The sequence below is a fragment of the Alosa sapidissima genome, chromosome 18, assembly GCF_018492685.1.
Source record: "Alosa sapidissima isolate fAloSap1 chromosome 18, fAloSap1.pri, whole genome shotgun sequence".
In the NCBI taxonomy this organism is placed as follows: domain Eukaryota; kingdom Metazoa; phylum Chordata; class Actinopteri; order Clupeiformes; family Clupeidae; genus Alosa; species Alosa sapidissima.
Window position 1 is genome coordinate 6,255,317 of NC_055974.1, and position 15,304 is coordinate 6,270,620.

General features: G+C 45.0%; 37 non-coding genes across 37 annotated transcripts; all 37 read left to right on the forward strand.

Annotated features, from left to right (window-relative positions):
* The first annotated feature begins 477 nt into the window (after positions 1-477).
* On the forward strand, positions 478-559 carry trnas-gcu. Its single transcript has one exon. It is a non-coding gene; the product is annotated as a tRNA-Ser (tRNA).
* A 345-nt stretch (positions 560-904) lies between these two features.
* Positions 905-986, forward strand: trnas-gcu. The gene has a single exon. It is a non-coding gene; the product is annotated as a tRNA-Ser (tRNA).
* Positions 987-1,136: 150 nt separating this feature from the next.
* Positions 1,137-1,218, forward strand: trnas-gcu. Its single transcript has one exon. It is a non-coding gene; the product is annotated as a tRNA-Ser (tRNA).
* Positions 1,219-1,348: 130 nt separating this feature from the next.
* trnas-gcu lies at positions 1,349-1,430 on the forward strand. Its single transcript has one exon. It is a non-coding gene; the product is annotated as a tRNA-Ser (tRNA).
* A 286-nt stretch (positions 1,431-1,716) lies between these two features.
* On the forward strand, positions 1,717-1,798 carry trnas-gcu. Its single transcript has one exon. It is a non-coding gene; the product is annotated as a tRNA-Ser (tRNA).
* A 130-nt stretch (positions 1,799-1,928) lies between these two features.
* Positions 1,929-2,010, forward strand: trnas-gcu. Its single transcript has one exon. It is a non-coding gene; the product is annotated as a tRNA-Ser (tRNA).
* A 1,227-nt stretch (positions 2,011-3,237) lies between these two features.
* On the forward strand, positions 3,238-3,319 carry trnas-gcu. The gene has a single exon. It is a non-coding gene; the product is annotated as a tRNA-Ser (tRNA).
* A 342-nt stretch (positions 3,320-3,661) lies between these two features.
* Positions 3,662-3,743, forward strand: trnas-gcu. Its single transcript has one exon. It is a non-coding gene; the product is annotated as a tRNA-Ser (tRNA).
* Positions 3,744-4,029: 286 nt separating this feature from the next.
* On the forward strand, positions 4,030-4,111 carry trnas-gcu. Its single transcript has one exon. It is a non-coding gene; the product is annotated as a tRNA-Ser (tRNA).
* A 130-nt stretch (positions 4,112-4,241) lies between these two features.
* trnas-gcu lies at positions 4,242-4,323 on the forward strand. The gene has a single exon. It is a non-coding gene; the product is annotated as a tRNA-Ser (tRNA).
* A 130-nt stretch (positions 4,324-4,453) lies between these two features.
* trnas-gcu lies at positions 4,454-4,535 on the forward strand. Its single transcript has one exon. It is a non-coding gene; the product is annotated as a tRNA-Ser (tRNA).
* Positions 4,536-4,830: 295 nt separating this feature from the next.
* Positions 4,831-4,912, forward strand: trnas-gcu. Its single transcript has one exon. It is a non-coding gene; the product is annotated as a tRNA-Ser (tRNA).
* Positions 4,913-5,198: 286 nt separating this feature from the next.
* Positions 5,199-5,280, forward strand: trnas-gcu. The gene has a single exon. It is a non-coding gene; the product is annotated as a tRNA-Ser (tRNA).
* Positions 5,281-5,625: 345 nt separating this feature from the next.
* On the forward strand, positions 5,626-5,707 carry trnas-gcu. The gene has a single exon. It is a non-coding gene; the product is annotated as a tRNA-Ser (tRNA).
* A 150-nt stretch (positions 5,708-5,857) lies between these two features.
* trnas-gcu lies at positions 5,858-5,939 on the forward strand. The gene has a single exon. It is a non-coding gene; the product is annotated as a tRNA-Ser (tRNA).
* Positions 5,940-6,069: 130 nt separating this feature from the next.
* Positions 6,070-6,151, forward strand: trnas-gcu. The gene has a single exon. It is a non-coding gene; the product is annotated as a tRNA-Ser (tRNA).
* Positions 6,152-6,437: 286 nt separating this feature from the next.
* On the forward strand, positions 6,438-6,519 carry trnas-gcu. The gene has a single exon. It is a non-coding gene; the product is annotated as a tRNA-Ser (tRNA).
* Positions 6,520-6,649: 130 nt separating this feature from the next.
* trnas-gcu lies at positions 6,650-6,731 on the forward strand. Its single transcript has one exon. It is a non-coding gene; the product is annotated as a tRNA-Ser (tRNA).
* An 875-nt stretch (positions 6,732-7,606) lies between these two features.
* Positions 7,607-7,688, forward strand: trnas-gcu. The gene has a single exon. It is a non-coding gene; the product is annotated as a tRNA-Ser (tRNA).
* A 130-nt stretch (positions 7,689-7,818) lies between these two features.
* trnas-gcu lies at positions 7,819-7,900 on the forward strand. Its single transcript has one exon. It is a non-coding gene; the product is annotated as a tRNA-Ser (tRNA).
* Positions 7,901-8,195: 295 nt separating this feature from the next.
* trnas-gcu lies at positions 8,196-8,277 on the forward strand. The gene has a single exon. It is a non-coding gene; the product is annotated as a tRNA-Ser (tRNA).
* Positions 8,278-8,563: 286 nt separating this feature from the next.
* trnas-gcu lies at positions 8,564-8,645 on the forward strand. Its single transcript has one exon. It is a non-coding gene; the product is annotated as a tRNA-Ser (tRNA).
* A 130-nt stretch (positions 8,646-8,775) lies between these two features.
* On the forward strand, positions 8,776-8,857 carry trnas-gcu. Its single transcript has one exon. It is a non-coding gene; the product is annotated as a tRNA-Ser (tRNA).
* A 130-nt stretch (positions 8,858-8,987) lies between these two features.
* Positions 8,988-9,069, forward strand: trnas-gcu. The gene has a single exon. It is a non-coding gene; the product is annotated as a tRNA-Ser (tRNA).
* Positions 9,070-9,199: 130 nt separating this feature from the next.
* Positions 9,200-9,281, forward strand: trnas-gcu. The gene has a single exon. It is a non-coding gene; the product is annotated as a tRNA-Ser (tRNA).
* Positions 9,282-9,576: 295 nt separating this feature from the next.
* Positions 9,577-9,658, forward strand: trnas-gcu. Its single transcript has one exon. It is a non-coding gene; the product is annotated as a tRNA-Ser (tRNA).
* Positions 9,659-9,944: 286 nt separating this feature from the next.
* trnas-gcu lies at positions 9,945-10,026 on the forward strand. Its single transcript has one exon. It is a non-coding gene; the product is annotated as a tRNA-Ser (tRNA).
* Positions 10,027-10,156: 130 nt separating this feature from the next.
* On the forward strand, positions 10,157-10,238 carry trnas-gcu. Its single transcript has one exon. It is a non-coding gene; the product is annotated as a tRNA-Ser (tRNA).
* A 130-nt stretch (positions 10,239-10,368) lies between these two features.
* Positions 10,369-10,450, forward strand: trnas-gcu. The gene has a single exon. It is a non-coding gene; the product is annotated as a tRNA-Ser (tRNA).
* Positions 10,451-10,957: 507 nt separating this feature from the next.
* trnas-gcu lies at positions 10,958-11,039 on the forward strand. Its single transcript has one exon. It is a non-coding gene; the product is annotated as a tRNA-Ser (tRNA).
* A 925-nt stretch (positions 11,040-11,964) lies between these two features.
* trnas-gcu lies at positions 11,965-12,046 on the forward strand. The gene has a single exon. It is a non-coding gene; the product is annotated as a tRNA-Ser (tRNA).
* A 150-nt stretch (positions 12,047-12,196) lies between these two features.
* trnas-gcu lies at positions 12,197-12,278 on the forward strand. The gene has a single exon. It is a non-coding gene; the product is annotated as a tRNA-Ser (tRNA).
* Positions 12,279-12,852: 574 nt separating this feature from the next.
* Positions 12,853-12,934, forward strand: trnas-gcu. Its single transcript has one exon. It is a non-coding gene; the product is annotated as a tRNA-Ser (tRNA).
* A 663-nt stretch (positions 12,935-13,597) lies between these two features.
* trnas-gcu lies at positions 13,598-13,679 on the forward strand. The gene has a single exon. It is a non-coding gene; the product is annotated as a tRNA-Ser (tRNA).
* Positions 13,680-14,186: 507 nt separating this feature from the next.
* trnas-gcu lies at positions 14,187-14,268 on the forward strand. Its single transcript has one exon. It is a non-coding gene; the product is annotated as a tRNA-Ser (tRNA).
* A 286-nt stretch (positions 14,269-14,554) lies between these two features.
* trnas-gcu lies at positions 14,555-14,636 on the forward strand. Its single transcript has one exon. It is a non-coding gene; the product is annotated as a tRNA-Ser (tRNA).
* Positions 14,637-14,782: 146 nt separating this feature from the next.
* trnas-gcu lies at positions 14,783-14,864 on the forward strand. The gene has a single exon. It is a non-coding gene; the product is annotated as a tRNA-Ser (tRNA).
* The last annotated feature ends 440 nt before the right edge of the window (positions 14,865-15,304 follow it).

Here is a 15,304-nt window from a genome sequence, read left to right on the forward strand (position 1 = left end):
ATCTCTTTCCAAAGATACAGTATCGTTAAGGGGCATATTGTGACCTCGTAACTGCTAAAGATAATCAGTAATGTCAAAGCTCAATGCTATTCCTTTGGAAAACTTTCCACGCATTTTGACTCAGTGACGAGGTGGCCGAGTGGTTAAGGCGATGGACTGCTATCGTTAAGGGGCATATTTTGACCTCGTAACTGCTAAAGATAATCAGTAATGTCAAAGCTCAATGCTTTTCCTTTGGAAAACTTTCCACGCATTTTGACTCAGTGACGAGGTGGCCGAGTGGTTAAGGTGATGGACTGCTAATCCATTGTGCTCTGCACGCGTGGGTTCGAATCCCATCCTCGTCGATTCTATTCTTTCCGAAGATACACTATCATTAAGGGCCATGTTTTAACCTATCTCATAACTGCTACTATAGGACTAACATCAAACCTCAGCGCTTTTCTATTGGAAAACTTTCACTCACAGTGAGTCGTTGACGAGGTGGCCGAGTGGTTAAGGCGATGGACTGCTAATCCATTGTGCTCTGCACGCGTGGGTTCGAATCCCATCCTCGTCGATTCTATTCTTTCCGAAGATACACTATCATTAAGGGCCATGTTTTCACCTATCTCATAACTGCTACTATATGACTAACATTAAACCTCAGCGCTTTTCTATTGGAAAACTTTCACTCACCGTGAGTCGTTGACGAGGTGGCCGAGTGGTTAAGGTGATGGACTGCTAATCCATTGTGCTCTGCACGCGTGGGTTCGAATCCCATCCTCGTCGATTCTATTCTTTCCGAAGATACACTATCATTAAGGGCCATGTTTTCACCTATCTCATAACTGCTACTATATAATGACTAACATCAAACCTCAGCGCTTTTCTATTGGAAAACTTTCACTCACCGTGAGTCGTTGACGAGGTGGCCGAGTGGTTAAGGCGATGGACTGCTAATCCATTGTGCTCTGCACGCGTGGGTTCGAATCCCATCCTCGTCGATTGCATTTGCAAAGGATGTCATCTCTTTCCAAAGATACACTATCATTAAGGGCCATGTTTTCACCTATCTCATAACTGCTACTATATAATGACTAACATCAAACCTCAGCGCTTTTCTATTGGAAAACTTTCACTCACCGTGAGTCGTTGACGAGGTGGCCGAGTGGTTAAGGCGATGGACTGCTAATCCATTGTGCTCTGCACGCGTGGGTTCGAATCCCATCCTCGTCGATTCTATTCTTTCCGAAGATACACTATCATTAAGGGCAATGTTTTCACCTATCTCATAACTGCTACTATATGACTAACATCAAACCTCAGCGCTTTTCTATTGGAAAACTTTCACTCACAGTGAGTCGTTGACGAGGTGGCCGAGTGGTTAAGGCGATGGACTGCTAATCCATTGTGCTCTGCACGCGTGGGTTCGAATCCCATCCTCGTCGATTGCATTTGCAAAGGGTGTCATCTCTTTCCAAAGATACAGTATCGTTAAGGGGCATATTTTGACCTCGTAACTGCTAAAGATAATCAGTAATGTCAAAGCTCAATGCTTTTCCTTTGGAAAACTTTCCACGCATTTTGACTCAGTGACGAGGTGGCCGAGTGGTTAAGGCGATGGACTGCTATCGTTAAGGGGCATATTTTGACCTCGTAACTGCTAAAGATAATCAGTAATGGCAAAGCTCAATGCTTTTCCTTTGGAAAACTTTCCACGCATTTCGACTCAGTGACGAGGTGGCCGAGTGGTTAAGGCGATGGACTGCTAATCCATTGTGCTCTGCACGCGTGGGTTCGAATCCCATCCTCGTCGATTCTATTCTTTCCGAAGATACACTATCATTAAGGGCCATGTTTTAACCTATCTCATAACTGCTACTATAGGACTAACATCAAACCTCAGCGCTTTTCTATTGGAAAACTTTCACTCACCGTGAGTCGTTGACGAGGTGGCCGAGTGGTTAAGGCGATGGACTGCTAATCCATTGTGCTCTGCACGCGTGGGTTCGAATCCCATCCTCGTCGATTCTATTCTTTCCGAAGATACACTATCATTAAGGGCCATGTTTTAACCTATCTCATAACTGCTACTATAGGACTAACATCAAACCTCAGCGCTTTTCTATTGGAAAACTTTCACTCACCGTGAGTCGTTGACGAGGTGGCCGAGTGGTTAAGGCGATGGACTGCTAATCCATTCTGCTCTGCACGCGTGGGTTCGAATCCCATCTTCGTCGATTGCATTTGCAAAGGGTGTCATCTCTTTCCAAAGATACAGTATCGTTAAGGGGCATATTGTGACCTTGTAACTGCTAAAGATAATCAGTAATGTCAAAGCTCAATGCTTTTCCTTTGGAAAACTTTCCACTCATTTTGACTCAGTGACGAGGTGGCCGAGTGGTTATGGCGATGGACTGCTAACACATTGTGCTAGGGATATTTGATGCCCTATCTCACAACTGCCACAAATAAGCAGCAATGTGAAACCTTGATAACTTTCCGTCAGAAAACATTCCAATGAATGTGTCCAGTGACGAGGTGGCCGAGTGGTTAAGGCGATGGACTGCTAATCCATTGTGCTCTGCACGCGTGGGTTCGAATCCCATCCTTGTTGATTGCATTTGAAAAGGATGTCATCTCTTTCCAAAGATACAGTATCGTTAAGGGGCATATTTTGACCTCGTAACTGCTAAAGATAATCAGTAATGTCAAAGCTCAATGCTATTCCTTTGGAAAACTTTCCACGCATTTTGACTCAGTGACGAGGTGGCCGAGTGGTTAAGGCGATGGACTGCTATCGTTAAGGGGCATATTTTGACCTCGTAACTGCTAAAGATAATCAGTAATGTCAAAGCTCAATGCTTTTCCTTTGGAAAACTTTCCACGCATTTCGACTCAGTGACGAGGTGGCCGAGTGGTTAAGGCGATGGACTGCTATCGTTAAGGGGCATATTTTGACCTCGTAACTGCTAAAGATAATCAGTAATGTCAAAGCTCAATGCTTTTCCTTTGGAAAACTTTCCACGCATTTTGACTCAGTGACGAGGTGGCCGAGTGGTTAAGGTGATGGACTGCTAATCCATTGTGCTCTGCACGCGTGGGTTCGAATCCCATCCTCGTCGATTCTATTCTTTCCGAAGATACACTATCATTAAGGGCCATGTTTTAACCTATCTCATAACTGCTACTATAGGACTAACATCAAACCTCAGCGCTTTTCTATTGGAAAACTTTCACTAACAGTGAGTCGTTGACGAGGTGGCCGAGTGGTTAAGGCGATGGACTGCTAATCCATTGTGCTCTGCACGCGTGGGTTCGAATCCCATCCTCGTCGATTCTATTCTTTCCGAAGATACACTATCATTAAGGGCCATGTTTTCACCTATCTCATAACTGCTACTATATGACTAACATTAAACCTCAGCGCTTTTCTATTGGAAAACTTTCACTCACCGTGAGTCGTTGACGAGGTGGCCGAGTGGTTAAGGTGATGGACTGCTAATCCATTGTGCTCTGCACGCGTGGGTTCGAATCCCATCCTCGTCGATTCTATTCTTTCCGAAGATACACTATCATTAAGGGCCATGTTTTCACCTATCTCATAACTGCTACTATAGGACTAACATCAAACCTCAGCGCTTTTCTATTGGAAAACTTTCACTCACAGTGAGTCGTTGACGAGGTGGCCGAGTGGTTAAGGCGATGGACTGCTAATCCATTGTGCTCTGCACGCGTGGGTTCGAATCCCATCCTCGTCGATTGCATTTGCAAAGGGTGTCATCTCTTTCCAAAGATACAGTATCGTTAAGGGGCATATTTTGACCTCGTAACTGCTAAAGATAATCAGTAATGTCAAAGCTCAATGCTTTTCCTTTGGAAAACTTTCCACGCATTTTGACTCAGTGACGAGGTGGCCGAGTGGTTAAGGCGATGGACTGCTATCGTTAAGGGGCATATTTTGACCTCGTAACTGCTAAAGATAATCAGTAATGTCAAAGCTCAATGCTTTTCCTTTGGAAAACTTTCCACGCATTTCGACTCAGTGACGAGGTGGCCGAGTGGTTAAGGCGATGGACTGCTAATCCATTGTGCTCTGCACGCGTGGGTTCGAATCCCATCCTCGTCGATTCTATTCTTTCCGAAGATACACTATCATTAAGGGCCATGTTTTAACCTATCTCATAACTGCTACTATAGGACTAACATCAAACCTCAGCGCTTTTCTATTGGAAAACTTTCACTCACCGTGAGTCGTTGACGAGGTGGCCGAGTGGTTAAGGCGATGGACTGCTAATCCATTGTGCTCTGCACGCGTGGGTTCGAATCCCATCCTCGTCGATTCTATTCTTTCCGAAGATACACTATCATTAAGGGCCATGTTTTAACCTATCTCATAACTGCTACTATAGGACTAACATCAAACCTCAGCGCTTTTCTATTGGAAAACTTTCACTCACCGTGAGTCGTTGACGAGGTGGCCGAGTGGTTAAGGCGATGGACTGCTAATCCATTGTGCTCTGCACGCGTGGGTTCGAATCCCATCCTCGTCGATTGCATTTGCAAAGGGTGTCATCTCTTTCCAAAGATACAGTATCGTTAAGGGGCATATTGTGACCTTGTAACTGCTAAAGATAATCAGTAATGTCAAAGCTCAATGCTTTTCCTTTGGAAAACTTTCCACTCATTTTGACTCAGTGACGAGGTGGCCGAGTGGTTATGGCGATGGACTGCTAACACATTGTGCTAGGGATATTTGATGCCCTATCTCACAACTGCCACAAATAAGCAGCAATGTGAAACCTTGATAACTTTCCGTCAGAAAACATTCCACTGAATGTGTCCAGTGACGAGGTGGCCGAGTGGTTAAGGCGATGGACTGCTAATCCATTGTGCTCTGCACGCGTGGGTTCGAATCCCATCCTCGTCGATTGCATTTGCAAAGGATGTCATCTCTTTCCAAAGATACAGTATCGTTAAGGGGCATATTTTGACCTCGTAACTGCTAAAGATAATCAGTAATGTCAAAGCTCAATGCTTTTCCTTTGGAAAACTTTCCACGCATTTTGACTCAGTGACGAGGTGGCCGAGTGGTTAAGGCGATGGACTGCTATCGTTAAGGGGCATATTTTGACCTCGTAACTGCTAAAGATAATCAGTAATGTCAAAGCTCAATGCTTTTCCTTTGGAAAACTTTCCACGCATTTCGACTCAGTGACGAGGTGGCCGAGTGGTTAAGGCGATGGACTGCTAATCCATTGTGCTCTGCACGCGTGGGTTCGAATCCCATCCTCGTCGATTCTATTCTTTCCGATGATACACTATCATTAAGGGCCATGTTTTCACCTATCTCATAACTGCTACTATAGGACTAACATCAAACCTCAGCGCTTTTCTATTGGAAAACTTTCACTCAGCGTGAGTCGTTGACGAGGTGGCCGAGTGGTTAAGGCGATGGACTGCTAATCCATTGTGCTCTGCACGCGTGGGTTCGAATCCCATCCTCTTCGATTCTATTCTTTCCGAAGATACACTATCATTAAGGGCCATGTTTTCACCTATCTCATAACTGCTACTATATAATGACTAACATCAAACCTCAGCGCTTTTCTATTGGAAAACTTTCACTCACCGTGAGTCGTTGACGAGGTGGCCGAGTGGTTAAGGCGATGGACTGCTAATCCATTGTGCTCTGCACGCGTGGGTTCGAATCCCATCCTCGTCGATTGCATTTGCAAAGGATGTCATCTCTTTCCAAAGATACACTATCATTAAGGGCCATGTTTTCACCTATCTCATAACTGCTACTATATAATGACTAACATCAAACCTCAGTGCTTTTCTATTGGAAAACTTTCACTCACCGTGAGTCGTTGACGAGGTGGCCGAGTGGTTAAGGCGATGGACTGCTAATCCATTGTGCTCTGCACGCGTGGGTTCGAATCCCATCCTCGTCGATTCTATTCTTTCCGAAGATACACTATCATTAAGGGCAATGTTTTCACCTATCTCATAACTGCTACTATATGACTAACATCAAACCTCAGCGCTTTTCTATTGGAAAACTTTCACTCACAGTGAGTCGTTGACGAGGTGGCCGAGTGGTTAAGGCGATGGACTGCTAATCCATTGTGCTCTGCACGCGTGGGTTCGAATCCCATCCTCGTCGATTGCATTTGCAAAGGGTGTCATCTCTTTCCAAAGATACAGTATCGTTAAGGGGCATATTTTGACCTCGTAACTGCTAAAGATAATCAGTAATGTCAAAGCTCAATGCTTTTCCTTTGGAAAACTTTCCACGCATTTTGACTCAGTGACGAGGTGGCCGAGTGGTTAAGGCGATGGACTGCTATCGTTAAGGGGCATATTTTGACCTCGTAACTGCTAAAGATAATCAGTAATGTCAAAGCTCAATGCTTTTCCTTTGGAAAACTTTCCACGCATTTCGACTCAGTGACGAGGTGGCCGAGTGGTTAAGGCGATGGACTGCTAATCCATTGTGCTCTGCACGCGTGGGTTCGAATCCCATCCTCGTCGATTCTATTCTTTCCGAAGATACACTATCATTAAGGGCCATGTTTTAACCTATCTCATAACTGCTACTATAGGACTAACATCAAACCTCAGCGCTTTTCTATTGGAAAACTTTCACTCACCGTGAGTCGTTGACGAGGTGGCCGAGTGGTTAAGGCGATGGACTGCTAATCCATTGTGCTCTGCACGCGTGGGTTCGAATCCCATCCTCGTCGATTCTATTCTTTCCGAAGATACACTATCATTAAGGGCCATGTTTTAACCTATCTCATAACTGCTACTATAGGACTAACATCAAACCTCAGCGCTTTTCTATTGGAAAACTTTCACTCACCGTGAGTCGTTGACGAGGTGGCCGAGTGGTTAAGGCGATGGACTGCTAATCCATTCTGCTCTGCACGCGTGGGTTCGAATCCCATCTTTGTCGATTGCATTTGCAAAGGGTGTCATCTCTTTCCAAAGATACAGTATCGTTAAGGGGCATATTGTGACCTTGTAACTGCTAAAGATAATCAGTAATGTCAAAGCTCAATGCTTTTCCTTTGGAAAACTTTCCACTCATTTTGACTCAGTGACGAGGTGGCCGAGTGGTTATGGCGATGGACTGCTAACACATTGTGCTAGGGATATTTGATGCCCTATCTCACAACTGCCACAAATAAGCAGCAATGTGAAACCTTGATAACTTTCCGTCAGAAAACATTCCAATAAATGTGTCCAGTGACGAGGTGGCCGAGTGGTTAAGGCGATGGACTGCTAATCCATTGTGCTCTGCACGCGTGGGTTCGAATCCCATCCTTGTTGATTGCATTTGAAAAGGATGTCATCTCTTTCCAAAGATACAGTATCGTTAAGGGGCATATTTTGACCTCGTAACTGCTAAAGATAATCAGTAATGTCAAAGCTCAATGCTATTCCTTTGGAAAACTTTCCACGCATTTTGACTCAGTGACGAGGTGGCCGAGTGGTTAAGGCGATGGACTGCTATCGTTAAGGGGCATATTTTGACCTCGTAACTGCTAAAGATAATCAGTAATGTCAAAGCTCAATGCTTTTCCTTTGGAAAACTTTCCACGCATTTCGACTCAGTGACGAGGTGGCCGAGTGGTTAAGGCGATGGACTGCTAATCCATTGTGCTCTGCACGCGTGGGTTCGAATCCCATCCTCGTCGATTCTATTCTTTCCGATGATACACTATCATTAAGGGCCATGTTTTCACCTATCTCATAACTGCTACTATAGGACTAACATCAAACCTCAGCGCTTTTCTATTGGAAAACTTTCACTCACCTTGAGTCGTTGACGAGGTGGCCGAGTGGTTAAGGCGATGGACTGCTAATCCATTGTGCTCTGCACGCGTGGGTTCGAATCCCATCCTCGTCGATTGCATTTGCAAAGGGTGTCATCTCTTTCCAAAGATACAGTATCGTTAAGGGGCATATTGTGACCTTGTAACTGCTAAAGATAATCAGTAATGTCAAAGCTCAATGCTTTTCCTTTGGAAAACTTTCCACTCATTTTGACTCAGTGACGAGGTGGCCGAGTGGTTATGGCGATGGACTGCTAACACATTGTGCTAGGGATATTTGATGCCCTATCTCACAACTGCCACAAATAAGCAGCAATGTGAAACCTTGATAACTTTCCGTCAGAAAACATTCCACTGAATGTGTCCAGTGACGAGGTGGCCGAGTGGTTAAGGCGATGGACTGCTAATCCATTGTGCTCTGCACGCGTGGGTTCGAATCCCATCCTCGTCGATTGCATTTGCAAAGGATGTCATCTCTTTCCAAACATACAGTATCGTTAAGGGGCATATTTTGACCTCGTAACTGCTAAAGATAATCAGTAATGTCAAAGCTCAATGCTTTTCCTTTGGAAAACTTTCCACGCATTTTGACTCAGTGACGAGGTGGCCGAGTGGTTAAGGCGATGGACTGCTATCGTTAAGGGGCATATTTTGACCTCGTAACTGCTAAAGATAATCAGTAATGTCAAAGCTCAATGCTTTTCCTTTGGAAAACTTTCCACGCATTTCGACTCAGTGACGAGGTGGCCGAGTGGTTAAGGCGATGGACTGCTAATCCATTGTGCTCTGCACGCGTGGGTTCGAATCCCATCCTCGTCGATTCTATTCTTTCCGAAGATACACTATCATTAAGGGCCATGTTTTAACCTATCTCATAACTGCTACTATAGGACTAACATCAAACCTCAGCGCTTTTCTATTGGAAAACTTTCACTCACCGTGAGTCGTTGACGAGGTGGCCGAGTGGTTAAGGCGATGGACTGCTAATCCATTGTGCTCTGCACGCGTGGGTTCGAATCCCATCCTCGTCGATTCTATTCTTTCCGAAGATACACTATCATTAAGGGCCATGTTTTCACCTATCTCATAACTGCTACTATATGACTAACATCAAACCTCAGCGCTTTTCTATTGGAAAACTTTTACTCACCTTGAGTCGTTGACGAGGTGGCCGAGTGGTTAAGGCGATGGACTGCTAATCCATTGTGCTCTGCACGCGTGGGTTCGAATCCCATCCTCGTCGATTCTATTCTTTCCGAAGATACACTATCATTAAGGGCAATGTTTTCACCTATCTCATAACTGCTACTATTTGACTAACATCAAACCTCAGCGCTTTTCTATTGGAAAACTTTCACTCACCGTGAGTCGTTGACGAGGTGGCCGAGTGGTTAAGGCGATGGACTGCTAATCCATTGTGCTCTGCACGCGTGGGTTCGAATCCCATCCTCGTCGATTGCATTTGCAAAGGGTGTCATCTCTTTCCAAAGATACAGTATCGTTAAGGGGCATATTGTGACCTTGTAACTGCTAAAGATAATCAGTAATGTCAAAGCTCAATGCTTTTCCTTTGGAAAACTTTCCACTCATTTTGACTCAGTGACGAGGTGGCCGAGTGGTTATGGCGATGGACTGCTAACACATTGTGCTAGGGATATTTGATGCCCTATCTCACAACTGCCACAAATAAGCAGCAATGTGAAACCTTGATAACTTTCCGTCAGAAAACATTCCACTGAATGTGTCCAGTGACGAGGTGGCCGAGTGGTTAAGGCGATGGACTGCTAATCCATTGTGCTCTGCACGCGTGGGTTCGAATCCCATCCTCGTCGATTGCATTTGCAAAGGGTGTCATCTCTTTCCAAAGATACAGTATCGTTAAGGGGCATATTGTGACCTCGTAACTGCTAAAGATAATCAGTAATGTCAAAGCTCAATGCTTTTCCTTTGGAAAACTTTCCACGCATTTTGACTCAGTGACGAGGTGGCCGAGTGGTTAAGGCGATGGACTGCTATCGTTAAGGGGCATATTTTGACCTCGTAACTGCTAAAGATAATCAGTAATGTCAAAGCTCAATGCTTTTCCTTTGGAAAACTTTCCACGCATTTTGACTCAGTGACGAGGTGGCCGAGTGGTTAAGGCGATGGACTGCTAATCCATTGTGCTCTGCACGCGTGGGTTCGAATCCCATCCTCGTCGATTCTATTCTTTCCGAAGATACACTATCATTAAGGGCCATGTTTTAACCTATCTCATAACTGCTACTATAGGACTAACATCAAACCTCAGCGCTTTTCTATTGGAAAACTTTCACTCACCGTGAGTCGTTGACGAGGTGGCCGAGTGGTTAAGGCGATGGACTGCTAATCCATTGTGCTCTGCACGCGTGGGTTCGAATCCCATCCTCGTCGATTCTATTCTTTCCGAAGATACACTATCATTAAGGGCCATGTTTTCACCTATCTCATAACTGCTACTATATGACTAACATCAAACCTCAGCGCTTTTCTATTGGAAAACTTTCACTCACCGTGAGTCGTTGACGAGGTGGCCGAGTGGTTAAGGCGATGGACTGCTAATCCATTGTGCTCTGCACGCGTGGGTTCGAATCCCATCCTCGTCGATTCTATTCTTTCCGAAGATACACTATCATTAAGGGCCATGTTTTAACCTATCTCATAACTGCTACTATAGGACTAATATCAAACCTCAGCGCTTTTCTATTGGAAAACTTTCACTCACCGTGAGTCGTTGACGAGGTGGCCGAGTGGTTAAGGCGATGGACTGCTAATCCATTCTGCTCTGCACGCGTGGGTTCGAATCCCATCCTCGTCGATTGCATTTGCAAAGGGTGTCATCTCTTTCCAAAGATACAGTATCGTTAAGGGGCATATTGTGACCTTGTAACTGCTAAAGATAATCAGTAATGCCAAAGCTCAATGCTTTTCCTTTGGAAAACTTTCCACTCATTTTGACTCAGTGACGAGGTGGCCGAGTGGTTATGGCGATGGACTGCTAACACATTGTGCTAGGGATATTTGATGCCCTATCTCACAACTGCCACAAATAAGCAGCAATGTGAAACCTTGATAACTTTCCGTCAGAAAACATTCCACTGAATGTGTCCAGTGACGAGGTGGCCGAGTGGTTAAGGCGATGGACTGCTAATCCATTGTGCTCTGCACGCGTGGGTTCGAATCCCATCCTCGTCGATTGCATTTGCAAAGGGTGTCATCTCTTTCCAAAGATACAGTATCGTTAAGGGGCATATTGTGACCTCGTAACTGCTAAAGATAATCAGTAATGTCAAAGCTCAATGCTATTCCTTTGGAAAACTTTCCACGCATTTTGACTCAGTGACGAGGTGGCCGAGTGGTTAAGGCGATGGACTGCTATCGTTAAGGGGCATATTTTGACCTCGTAACTGCTAAAGATAATCAGTAATGTCAAAGCTCAATGCTTTTCCTTTGGAAAACTTTCCACGCATTTTGACTCAGTGACGAGGTGGCCGAGTGGTTAAGGTGATGGACTGCTAATCCATTGTGCGCTGCACGCGTGGGTTCGAATCCCATCCTCGTCGATTCTATTCTTTCCGAAGATACACTATCATTAAGGGCCATGTTTTAACCTATCTCATAACTGCTACTATAGGACTAACATCAAACCTCAGCGCTTTTCTATTGGAAAACTTTCACTCACCGTGAGTCGTTGACGAGGTGGCCGAGTGCTTAAGGCGATGGACTGCTAATCCCTTGTGCTCTGCACGCGTGGGTTCGAAACCCATCCTCGTCGATTCTATTCTTTCCGAAGATACACTATCATTAAGGGCCATGTTTTCACCTATCTCATAACTGCTACTATATGACTAACATTAAACCTCAGCGCTTTTCTATTGGAAAACTTTCACTCACCGTGAGTCGTTGACGAGGTGGCCGAGTGGTTAAGGTGATGGACTGCTAATCCATTGTGCTCTGCACGCGTGGGTTCGAATCCCATCCTCGTCGATTCTATTCTTTCCGAAGATACACTATCATTAAGGGCCATGTTTTCACCTATCTCATAACTGCTACTATATAATGTCTAACATCAAACCTCAGCGCTTTTCTATTGGAAAACTTTCACTCACCGTGAGTCGTTGACGAGGTGGCCGAGTGGTTAAGGCGATGGACTGCTAATCCATTGTGCTCTGCACGCGTGGGTTCGAATCCCATCCTCGTCGATTGCATTTGCAAAGGATGTCATCTCTTTCCAAAGATACACTATCATTAAGGGCCATGTTTTCACCTATCTCATAACTGCTACTCTATAATGACTAACATCAAACCTCAGCGCTTTTCTATTGGAAAACTTTCACTCACCGTGAGTCGTTGACGAGGTGGCCGAGTGGTTAAGGCGATGGACTGCTAATCCATTGTGCTCTGCACGCGTGGGTTCGAATCCCATCCTCGTCGATTGCATTTGCAAAGGATGTCATCTCTTTCCGAAGATACACTATCATTAAGGGCCATGTTTTAACCTATCTCATAACTGCTACTATAGGACTAACATCAAACCTCAGCGCTTTTCTATTGGAAAACTTTCACTCACCGTGAGTCGTTGACGAGGTGGCCGAGTGCTTAAGGCGATGGACTGCTAATCCATTGTGCTCTGCACGCGTGGGTTCGAAACCCATCCTCGTCGATTCTATTCTTTCCGAAGATACACTATCATTAAGGGCCATGTTTTCACCTATCTCATAACTGCTACTATATGACTAACATTAAACCTCAGCGCTTTTCTATTGGAAAACTTTCACTCACCGTGAGTCGTTGACGAGGTGGCCGAGTGGTTAAGGTGATGGACTGCTAATCCATTGTGCTCTGCACGCGTGGGTTCGAATCCCATCCTCGTCGATTCTATTCTTTCCGAAGATACACTATCATTAAGGGCCATGTTTTCACCTATCTCATAACTGCTACTATATAATGTCTAACATCAAACCTCAGCGCTTTTCTATTGGAAAACTTTCACTCACCGTGAGTTGTTGACGAGGTGGCCGAGTGGTTAAGGCGATGGACTGCTAATCCATTGTGCTCTGCACGCGTGGGTTCGAATCCCATCCTCGTCGATTGCATTTGCAAAAGGTGTCATCTCTTTCCAAAGATACAGTATCGTTAAGGGGCATATTGTGACCTTGTAACTGCTAAAGATAATCAGTAATGTCAAAGCTCAATGCTTTTCCTTTGGAAAACTTTCCACTCATTTTGACTCAGTGACGAGGTGGCCGAGTGGTTATGGCGATGGACTGCTAACACATTGTGCTAGGGATATTTGATGCCCTATCTCACAACTGCCACAAATAAGCAGCAATGTGAAACCTTGATAACTTTCCGTCAGAAAACATTCCACTGAATGTGTCCAGTGACGAGGTGGCCGAGTGGTTAAGGCGATGGACTGCTAATCCATTGTGCTCTGCACGCGTGAGTTCGAATCCCATCCTCGTCGATTGCATTTGCAAATGGTGTCATCTCTTTCCAAAGATACAGTATCGTTAAGGGGCATATTGTGACCTCGTAACTGCTAAAGATAATCAGTAATGTCAAAGCTCAATGCTATTCCTTTGGAAAACTTTCCACGCATTTTGACTCAGTGACGAGGTGGCCGAGTGGTTAAGGCGATGGACTGCTATCGTTAAGGGGCATATTTTGACCTCGTAACTGCTAAAGATAATCAGTAATGTCAAAGCTCAATGCTTTTCCTTTGGAAAACTTTCCACGCATTTCGACTCAGTGACGAGGTGGCCGAGTGGTTAAGGCGATGGACTGCTAATCCATTGTGCTCTGCACGCGTGGGTTCGAATCCCATCCTCGTCGATTCTATTCTTTCCGAAGATACACTATCATTAAGGGCCATGTTTTCACCTATCTCATAACTGCTACTATATGACTAACATCAAACCTCAGCGCTTTTCTATTGGAAAACTTTCACTCACCGTGAGTCGTTGACGAGGTGGCCGAGTGGTTAAGGCGATGGACTGCTAATCCATTCTGCTCTGCACGCGTGGGTTCGAATCCCATCCTCGTCGATTGCATTTGCAAAGGGTGTCATCTCTTTCCAAAGATACAGTATCGTTAAGGGGCATATTGTGACCTTGTAACTGCTAAAGATAATCAGTAATGCCAACGCTCAATGCTTTTCCTTTGGAAAACTTTCCACTCATTTTGACTCAGTGACGAGGTGGCCGAGTGGTTATGGCGATGGACTGCTAACACATTGTGCTAGGGATATTTGATGCCCTATCTCACAACTGCCACAAATAAGCAGCAATGTGAAACCTTGATAACTTTCCGTCAGAAAACATTCCACTGAATGTGTCCAGTGACGAGGTGGCCGAGTGGTTAAGGCGATGGACTGCTAATCCATTGTGCTCTGCACGCGTGGGTTCGAATCCCATCCTCGTCGATTGCATTTGCAAAGGGTGTCATCTCTTTCCAAAGATACAGTATCGTTAAGGGGCATATTGTGACCTCGTAACTGCTAAAGATAATCAGTAATGTCAAAGCTCAATGCTTTTCCTTTGGAAAACTTTCCACGCATTTTGACTCAGTGACGAGGTGGCCGAGTGGTTAAGGCGATGGACTGCTATCGTTAAGGGGCATATTTTGACCTCGTAACTGCTAAAGATAATCAGTAATGTCAAAGCTCAATGCTTTTCCTTTGGAAAACTTTCCACGCATTTTGACTCAGTGACGAGGTGGCCGAGTGGTTAAGGCGATGGACTGCTAATCCATTGTGCTCTGCACGCGTGGGTTCGAATCCCATCCTCGTCGATTGCATTTGCAAATGGTGTCATCTCTTTCCAAAGATACAGTATCGTTAAGGGGCATATTGTGACCTCGTAACTGCTAAAGATAATCAGTAATGTCAAAGCTCAATGCTTTACCTTTGGAAAACTTTCCACGCATTTCAACTCAGTGACGAGGTGGCCGAGTGGTTAAGGCGATGGACTGCTAATCCATTGTGCTCTGCACGCGTGGGTTCGAATCCCATCCTCGTCGATTCTATTCTTTCCGAAGATACACTATCATTAAGGGCCATGTTTTAACCTATCTCATAACTGCTACTATAGGACTAACATCAAACCTCAGCGCTTTTCTATTGGAAAACTTTCACTCACCGTGAGTCGTTGACGAGGTGGCCGAGTGGTTAAGGCGATGGACTGCTAATCCATTGTGCTCTGCACGCGTGGGTTCGAATCTCATCCTCGTCGATTCTATTCTTTCCGAAGATACACTATCATTAAGGGCCATGTTTTCACCTATCTCATAACTGCTACTATATGACTAACATCAAACCTCAGCGCTTTTCTATTGGAAAACTTTCACTCACCGTGAGTCGTTGACGAGGTGGCCGAGTGGTTAAGGCGATGGACTGCTAATCCATTCTGCTCTGCACGCGTGGGTTCGAATCCCATCCTCGTCGATTCTATTCTTTCCGA